Raw genomic sequence first — 7,975 nt, 5'->3', positions numbered from 1 at the left:
TATTTATACAATTACTCTGATATTTCCATTTGAATTCTGGCAGTGAAAAGGGTTATTTGCAGTAATTGTGAGTTCCCTCACTATTTTTGTACTCTTCAGCCAGTCTAGCTTTGGTGTTCCTCATAAGTAATGATTGGGAAAAGGACACTGAATGTGGGGATAATGCTCTGCTTACTTGCTGATGTTGTCATTATCCTAAGTCTGTAGTCTCCTTGTTACAATCTTACCAGCCTGCCCTCTCCTCCCCTAGAGCGTCTGTCCTTAGGATCCTTGGTAGCTGAGGACGGTGTGTGTACTGGCTATGGCTTACACAACCCTAAGGCAGCAGGCCAAGGTCATATCCACTCCTTATTCCTGGCTTTGGTCCAGTGGTGAGGTGAGATCATCTCAGAAGTGATGACTAATAGAAGGATTCCATGGACTAAGGAGAATGAAAATTACTGGTAACAAGAACAGTTCTGGTCTTTGATCTCTCCCCACAGCACACATGCTGACACAATGCTGAAAACATGTTCTGGTGAGTGTCTTTTATCTCCTTGCACTACACTTGACGTGGCAGGCTTGCAGCGCCCAGTCCCATTACAAAGTGTAATATGTTTAGAGTATTGGTGAGAGTGCATTAATGAAGGTAAACCCATTACAGATGCAGACCTACTATCTTTGAAAATATTTTTACAGTGCAAGAGGGTGTGAGGTCTGGAAAGGGTGGAGCAAAGGGGGTCATCACATGGCCAACTATGGAGGGGGTGAGACCAAAGAGAGTGAAGAGGGCATAGAACATGGTACTTCTCAACCAGGCATTCTCAAGAACAAATAGCAACAGCTTTTGTAGCTACCACTGGTATCATGAGACAGTTCACAAATCTGATTGACGTCAGCTGTATAGCGCCTCCGTGCATGATCTGGAAACCCAGTCGAGTTTTCTGCTCACTTTGTGCACACGCTGTGATATTGGTTCTTCACGCAGAAGCCATGTGAAGAGAACGGCTACTGTGTAAGACATTTTGAGTATACTCAAAATCCTGTAAAAGTTTGGACAATTCACTTAATACACTTAAAATTACTTACTGCATTAAAAAATTACCCGAGCCAGCTTATGAAAAGTTCGCATATTAAGCAAATACTCTAAAGATTTCATTCATTGGTGGAACACCCTGACTAGGACAGAGAAAGACTTGGTTGATGCCTTTCATGGGGACTCCACGTGAAGCACAGCAGACAAGACATGTTTACCTTTTGATTAGATGAAGAGTTTCAGTTTGTTAGTTTCAGTTTGTTTGAGGAGTAAGTTGAGTATTGATCTTGTTGCTCAATAGTATTTACCTGAGAATTGTGCAATTATGAATTTTAGACAGAGTTAAATATTACTGGACTGAAAGAGCCTGAGATGAGTCATCGTTCTTATGCACAAGAAGGCAGTGAAAATAAAGTGCAACTGGATTTTCATGCTTTACAAAGAAGGCTGGAAATAGCAATGGAAGGGATCTGCCAGTGAAGCAAGGCTATATATATCTATTTATTTTTAAATGCTGGTCTGCAGTGCTTCTGCATTTAGTCATTTTAGTCATTTAGCTTGGAAAACATTAAATCACATCACAGTTTCAGTATCTGCACTGAGATTTGTGAATGTTTAAAACTTGCATGATTAGTGGCCCTGCTTATACAACTATTTCATGCTATTGTTTTCATTGTGCATATTGTATTTTATGTACAGTTTAACATTAATACTGGCAAGTTTTCAAGATATTCTTGCATAATTGTTAACTCACACCTCTCCTCAGACAGCAACATCTTTCTCTATCTGTGATAAAGAATAGGTTGTTGTTGGTTGTCTTCTTGGTTCAAGCAAAACAAAAGGCATAGGCCCTCATTATAACAATGGTGGTTAAAACCGTCTACCGCCGCGGCGACGGCCGCCAAAAGACCACCATAATATGACCACAGCCGGATTTCCGCCAGAAGGATGGTGGAAATTCCGTTGTGGCCATGCCTGCGGATGACGGTAAGGTGGCGCTGCTGCCAGAAACAGCGCCATGCCAGTGGACCGCCGCCGGCCGTATTATGAGAATTAATACGGCCTGACGGTGGTCTGCTGGTAGACGCTGCTGCTGGCAGCAGCGCCCCGTCCCGTCTCCTGCCGGAAGACCCCCCTGGACACAGGTAAGTGGGTGCTCCGACAGGAGAGGGGGGGGGGGGTTATGCGTATGTCTATGCGTGCGCGTATGTGGGTGTGTGTTGCATGTGTGTGCATGTTTGGGGGTGTGAGTGCATGTATGTTGAGTTGTGTGAATGCATGTCTGCGTGTATGTATGTAAGTGTGTGTGGATGTGTGTGTGAATGGATGTATGCATGCGTGGATAAATGTTGGAATGGGTGCGTGTGTGCGTGTATGAAGGGGGGTCCGGAGAGGAAGGAGGGGTGGGGGAGGGCGGTGGGGAAGACCCCTATCAGTGACAAGGAAGGGATTCCCTATCACTGATAGTGCCTACCGCCATGGTTTTTGTGGCAGTAAGGATGCCATGAAAATCATGGCGGTAGGCGAGGTCATAATCCCGCAGGCGGGCAAGTGACAGCCGCTGGGCTGGAGATTGAAGTCTCCAGCCCGGTGGCCGTTACTGCCGTTGCGGTCAGTGTGGTACATTGGCAGTTTGGCTTCAACCAAACCGCCTATGTCATAATATGGAAGAAAGTACTGCCAGCCTGTTGGCAGTACCTTCCTCCATATTACCGCCGACCCCCAGGGTCATAATGACCCCCATAGTCTTTTTACGAAAAATCTAAGTGCAAACGGTGATAATTATACAGGGCTTGACTCTTACGACAGACTGTACTGTTCAATTCCAAAGGAAGCTTGCATATGAACAAAATATACACGGTGGCTGTTGTTAGTGCCTGCAGAAACCTGTTTAATACAATGAATTGAGAACACCTCTGAAATGGGTGAGGGAGTGCTGGAATACTCCAGGAAGTTCATTAAAAATGCTGCTTAAATCAATGATAACTGTCTGATTGATTGATTGTATGCAGCAGAGCAGTTTTTCATTTAGGATGTTTATGAGTCGGGGCTTACTTTGCAAAAAAAAAAAAACAACCATTGAAAAAATTAAGTGCACAATGATCTTTTTAATGGCAATTCGCCATCACTGCCCAATGCTGGCATTGTCAAATACCTATATTGCCTTTGTCTTTATTCTGCCTCGTGCATCTTCCTTTCACCTGCTTACACTTCCTGGCTCCCTATTTTGCTCTTGCAAGTTCTTTTTTATCCCAACTTTCTCTTCCCCATCACTGTTTTCTTATGCTGCCCTTATTTCTCCCATTTATGCCTTTCTTTCTCTATTTCCTAGGTCAAGGTCTGATGATGAACGATAAGTCCCTGAACTTCAGAAGTGAGTACTGGCACCCGCCAATCGCAAACACCTGCACAAATTAAGTACCGGATGAGAATATCAGGCAATAGCCATAACCATACATCAGAAAACTACAACCCAATGGACCAAGTTGTTCTTTCCCATGGCTTGATTGGTACTGAAACATGGCAAAACATGGCAAAACCTAAGTTCCAGAAATAAAAAAAGCTATTGTGTGCAGCTAAAACCCTTTATTCTCTTACAATAAACTAGCCTGTTGGTCTCCACGTCACATTCACTCAAGAAAGACATCTTCCTGTGAAAGGCACTTTATCACAGGCTATCTATGCTTCCAAAAGTTTAGGTATTGCTCAAAGATTAGAAGAGATATTTCTTGCTTCATTAAATGATGACGTATGTGGAACTTTACATCTGCAGTAATTTAGGGCCTGATTACAATCTTGGGGAACAGGATTACTCTGTCACAAAAGTGACAGATTTTTCATCCGCCATATTACGATTACATTGTAGCCTATGGAAATCGTAACACAGCAGACGGAATATCCGTCACATTTGTGACAAAGTATTCTATCCACCAAGATCGTAATCAGGCCGTTAGTGTTAGGAAGGTGCAAATAAAATAACATATTACAACTGCGCGTTATGATACAGAAACATGAGAAATGATGTGCAAGAGGCAATGTCACAGAGATCCTATGAGGGTACGGGTTAGATGTCTGCACGCTGGTAATGTTCTCTATGGACTGGCTGGATTTGGCTTCTCTTGCCCTTGTAGTAGTTTGCTTGAGACTCTTTGGAGCTCATTTATCATTTGGAAGGCACACATCCTAACAACCATACTAGTGGACTAACACTCTCATTTAACATTTCCCCGAAATAGCCAACATGCTGCATGGTGTGGTGAAAATTACATCATAGGAGAGGACAATGGTTATGTATATTTTGGTGCCCCTAACAGGGTATGAATATTTCTTGACACTTGTGGGACCACTGCAGAGCTTTCTAGCCAGGACTAGCAGTTTACAAGCTAGAATAGCCAAATTATGCTTTTGTTCATGTATCATTGTGCGGCAAAAAGGTGTGAGGACATGATAGGGTTGAAAAGGAGCCCTCACAGGTTGCGGTTGAAATCTCTAAAACCAGTGCAGAGACATATATTTCATGACGTGCTTGGAAATCTTCAGCATAATCATACACCAGTTCACAAAGGGTGGCAACATCTGCACTGTCTTTCACTTTTATTTTTAACAATGGTGGAAAGTACCACTGAATTTGCAAATCAGGAGTTGAGAGTCCTCCTTTTTGGTCAATGGTTAACATGCATGGCTTCCTCTGACATATCTACAAATGATTAGTACTTGGTAGAAAGCACTGCACTAATTACTTGCAGGGCCCTAACAGTGGACTGCACAACTTCCACTGTAAAAGATACGTTTGTTTGCTGTGTCTGAAATACAACATTAGCAAGCTTTAAATCTAAAGGTAAACCTTGTAAACATTTCACAATTGCTTGAACATGTCCTCTTTGAACACAAAAATATTCTACAAGCTTCTGCTTTCAACTCAGATGTAACATTATCATCATGATATGTGCCTGATAAAGGTTCAGAAGTCATGTTAATCTTTTCAACCACACATAGGTGGTCATTCCAACCCTGGCGGTCCATGACCGCCGGGTTGGAGGACCGCGGGAGCACCGCCGACAGGCCGGCGGTGCTCCAATGGGCATTCCGACCGCGGCGGTAAAGCCGTGGTCGGACCGGCAACACTGGCGGGCTCCCGCCAGTGTACCGCCGCCCATTGGAATCCTCCAAGGCGGCGCAGCTAGCTGCGCCGCCGAGGGGATTCCGACCCCCCCTACCGCCATCCAGTTCCCGGCGGTTCTCCCGCCGGGAACCGGATGGCGGTAGGGGGGGTCGCGGGGCCCCTGGGGGCCCCTGCAGTGCCCATGCCACTGGCATGGGCACTGCAGGGGCCCCCGTAAGAGGGCCCCTAAATGTATTTCACTGTCTGCTGCGCAGACAGTGAAATACGCGACGGGTGCAACTGCACCCGTCGCACAGATTCCACTCCGCCGGCTCGATTCCGAGCCGGCTTCATCGTGGAAGCCTCTTTCCCGCTGGGCTGGCGGGCGGCCTGAAGGCGGCCGCCCGCCAGCCCAGCGGGAAAGTCAGAATTACCGCCGCGGTCTTTCGACTGCGGAACGGTAACCTGACGGCGGGACTTTGGCGGGCGGCCTCCGCCGCCCGCCAAGGTCCGAATGAGGGCCATAGTGTTACCTCATAATGGCTAGGTCATTGGATTTCAAGCAGACGTTTGAGAGGTGGTCCATTATATCAATAATTCACATAATGACAATTAAAAAAAATGTACAGCATATTAAAAAGACCAAAGGATCGCTTTGTCCTTGATTCACTCCAGCTGGCATGTATGACAACAAGATGAAATTGATGATTGTAACAGTGTATGCAAGGAATACATTCATTTAATCTTCTCTGTATCGCAGCCTGAATACCTCTGTTGCATCCACTCATCACTGACGCTCCATCAGAGCACTGACTTAAAATGCCTTATGGTTTAAAATTATAGGCAACCAAGTTGCTTAAAATCTTTAAGCTACTGTTTTTTTGGCCTGTAAATATTTGTAAAATATACGATGTGGCCCTCACATTCAAAAGTTTGGAGACCCCTATGATAATGCATGTCACGTCCTACAGTATATTACTGTGAATATCACCCACAGACTAAAATACTTAAAATAAAATGCATAACCACACTCAGAGCCCACAAACAGCAACATAATTAATGGAGGTGAAGAGGGACCTTCACAGCCTTGGGCCTAGGTTCCACTGCAGCTGCTGCAGTATTAGTAGATAGACTCCTGTGCTTATAAAACAGCTTTACAGGAATGTGTGCTCTGACCTTTGTCATCATTTCTTGTCTGTTGCTAGTCAGCGGATAGTGTAATGTGATAATATCATTTGGTGCTGTCTCTAATGGTCTTGAAGTGCTGGAAGGCTGTTGTCAATACGCTTATACTTTCTGTTAAAGTTTTCCCCCTACCATCCATTTAAAACAATACTTGTGCACATTCCTAAACTTTATCCTGAGTTTCTGGTTGCCCGCCTTGGACATGGATTGTGCCAGCACTCACATGGATACTTGGAAAGAGTGGATACATGCTAATGGCATTTCCTACTAGATGAGATAAACACTAGCTCTCAACTCCTATCTGCGTTAGTGGAGCAGACTGGCCATTTATATGTTTGGGCATTTCTCCATGAAGAGATGTGTTTGGGGCCAATAGAGGCCTGCTTCTAAAGGGCCAGAGATGCCTCCAGCAGGAGTTCGGTGGAGATGGGCTGGTCAATGAAGGCTCGAGTCAGATGTCTGGCTCAGCTCAAGGTTCTCTCAGACCCTCAAACACCCCCAAATAATGAGCTTTAATTTGGCTTCTGCCTGCTGCCCAGGGTATATTGTCATATGCCAAGAATGATAAAACATTAATCTTTCATGCAAAACAGGAGAATGAGATTCATATCTAGTAGCAGAGTAGCACAATGTGAAACTGAAAAATCTGGGATGAAGCCCGGCTTCCCTGATTGACCAAATTGTGTGAGTCTAGTCAAATATTAATTTCCCCTAGTCACATTTAGCGTGCACATGAACATTGAGTTGCCTTTTAATTGACAAAAAGCATTGTGCATGGGTAGGGCATGAATGTTTCTGCAGATATTAAAAAACTATACATTTTAATAAATACCTCTCAAGCCAGTGATGTGATCTCATGTACTAAGGTACAACGCACACACATGTCAAAGAAAATCATTTTTTTAATGTTGAAGAGATTTTATCTTTTTTTTCATTGAGATTTGTTGCACAATTTGCATGGCAAGATTTTCCAGGGCTGAACTTTTTCCCGGGCTCCTAGAGCTAAGCAAAACATTTGGTCTTACAGGTAATTTGTTGGCTTACCTATGTCTAGAGCTGGGCTCAGGAGTCTAGCTGGGCCTGTCTCAAAACCCTCCTTGTCGCTCCTGCGCTTTACAAGGTCTTTTACAATGTACTTTTTCCCATGTCTCATCCTAAATGTTATCCTAAAAAAGTGATTTCCCCTTTTTAATGTCAGGAGAAGATTTCTGAGGTGGAAACATCAGGTGAGTGACACTGTTCAGAATCTCTCTCTCTGCAAGTCTTTGGAGAGGGATTCTCTCCATTAATCCCCCCTCCCTCCACTGATCGTTCACTTTTCTACTATTTACTCTCCCATGTGCCTAATCTCTCACCTGACCTTGGGCCTCAGGCCCTTATCGGCCACTATCCACCTTCACTATCATTATCCCCTGAATGTTGCAGTAATCACCAGGGTTGTTAGTAGGCTAAGATGGAATGTTAATGTCCAGTTATGAAATCACGTAAGATTACATAGTTTCAGTTTCATACTTAAAACAGTAAGTATAGGAGAACGCACAATGAAGTGTGTTCTACAGTTCCATGATGACCCAAATGATAATTAAAGAAACAAAAGCAGAAAGGCCATGTTAATATTTCAAAACACTATTTTACAGGAAGTATGTATCATGGCTGGGCTTTTACAGATTCTT

The sequence above is a fragment of the Pleurodeles waltl genome, chromosome 12 (assembly GCF_031143425.1).
Source record: "Pleurodeles waltl isolate 20211129_DDA chromosome 12, aPleWal1.hap1.20221129, whole genome shotgun sequence".
NCBI lineage: Eukaryota > Metazoa > Chordata > Amphibia > Caudata > Salamandridae > Pleurodeles > Pleurodeles waltl.
The sequence above is the reverse complement of the archived record's forward strand: the minus strand, read 5'-3'. Positions refer to the sequence as shown.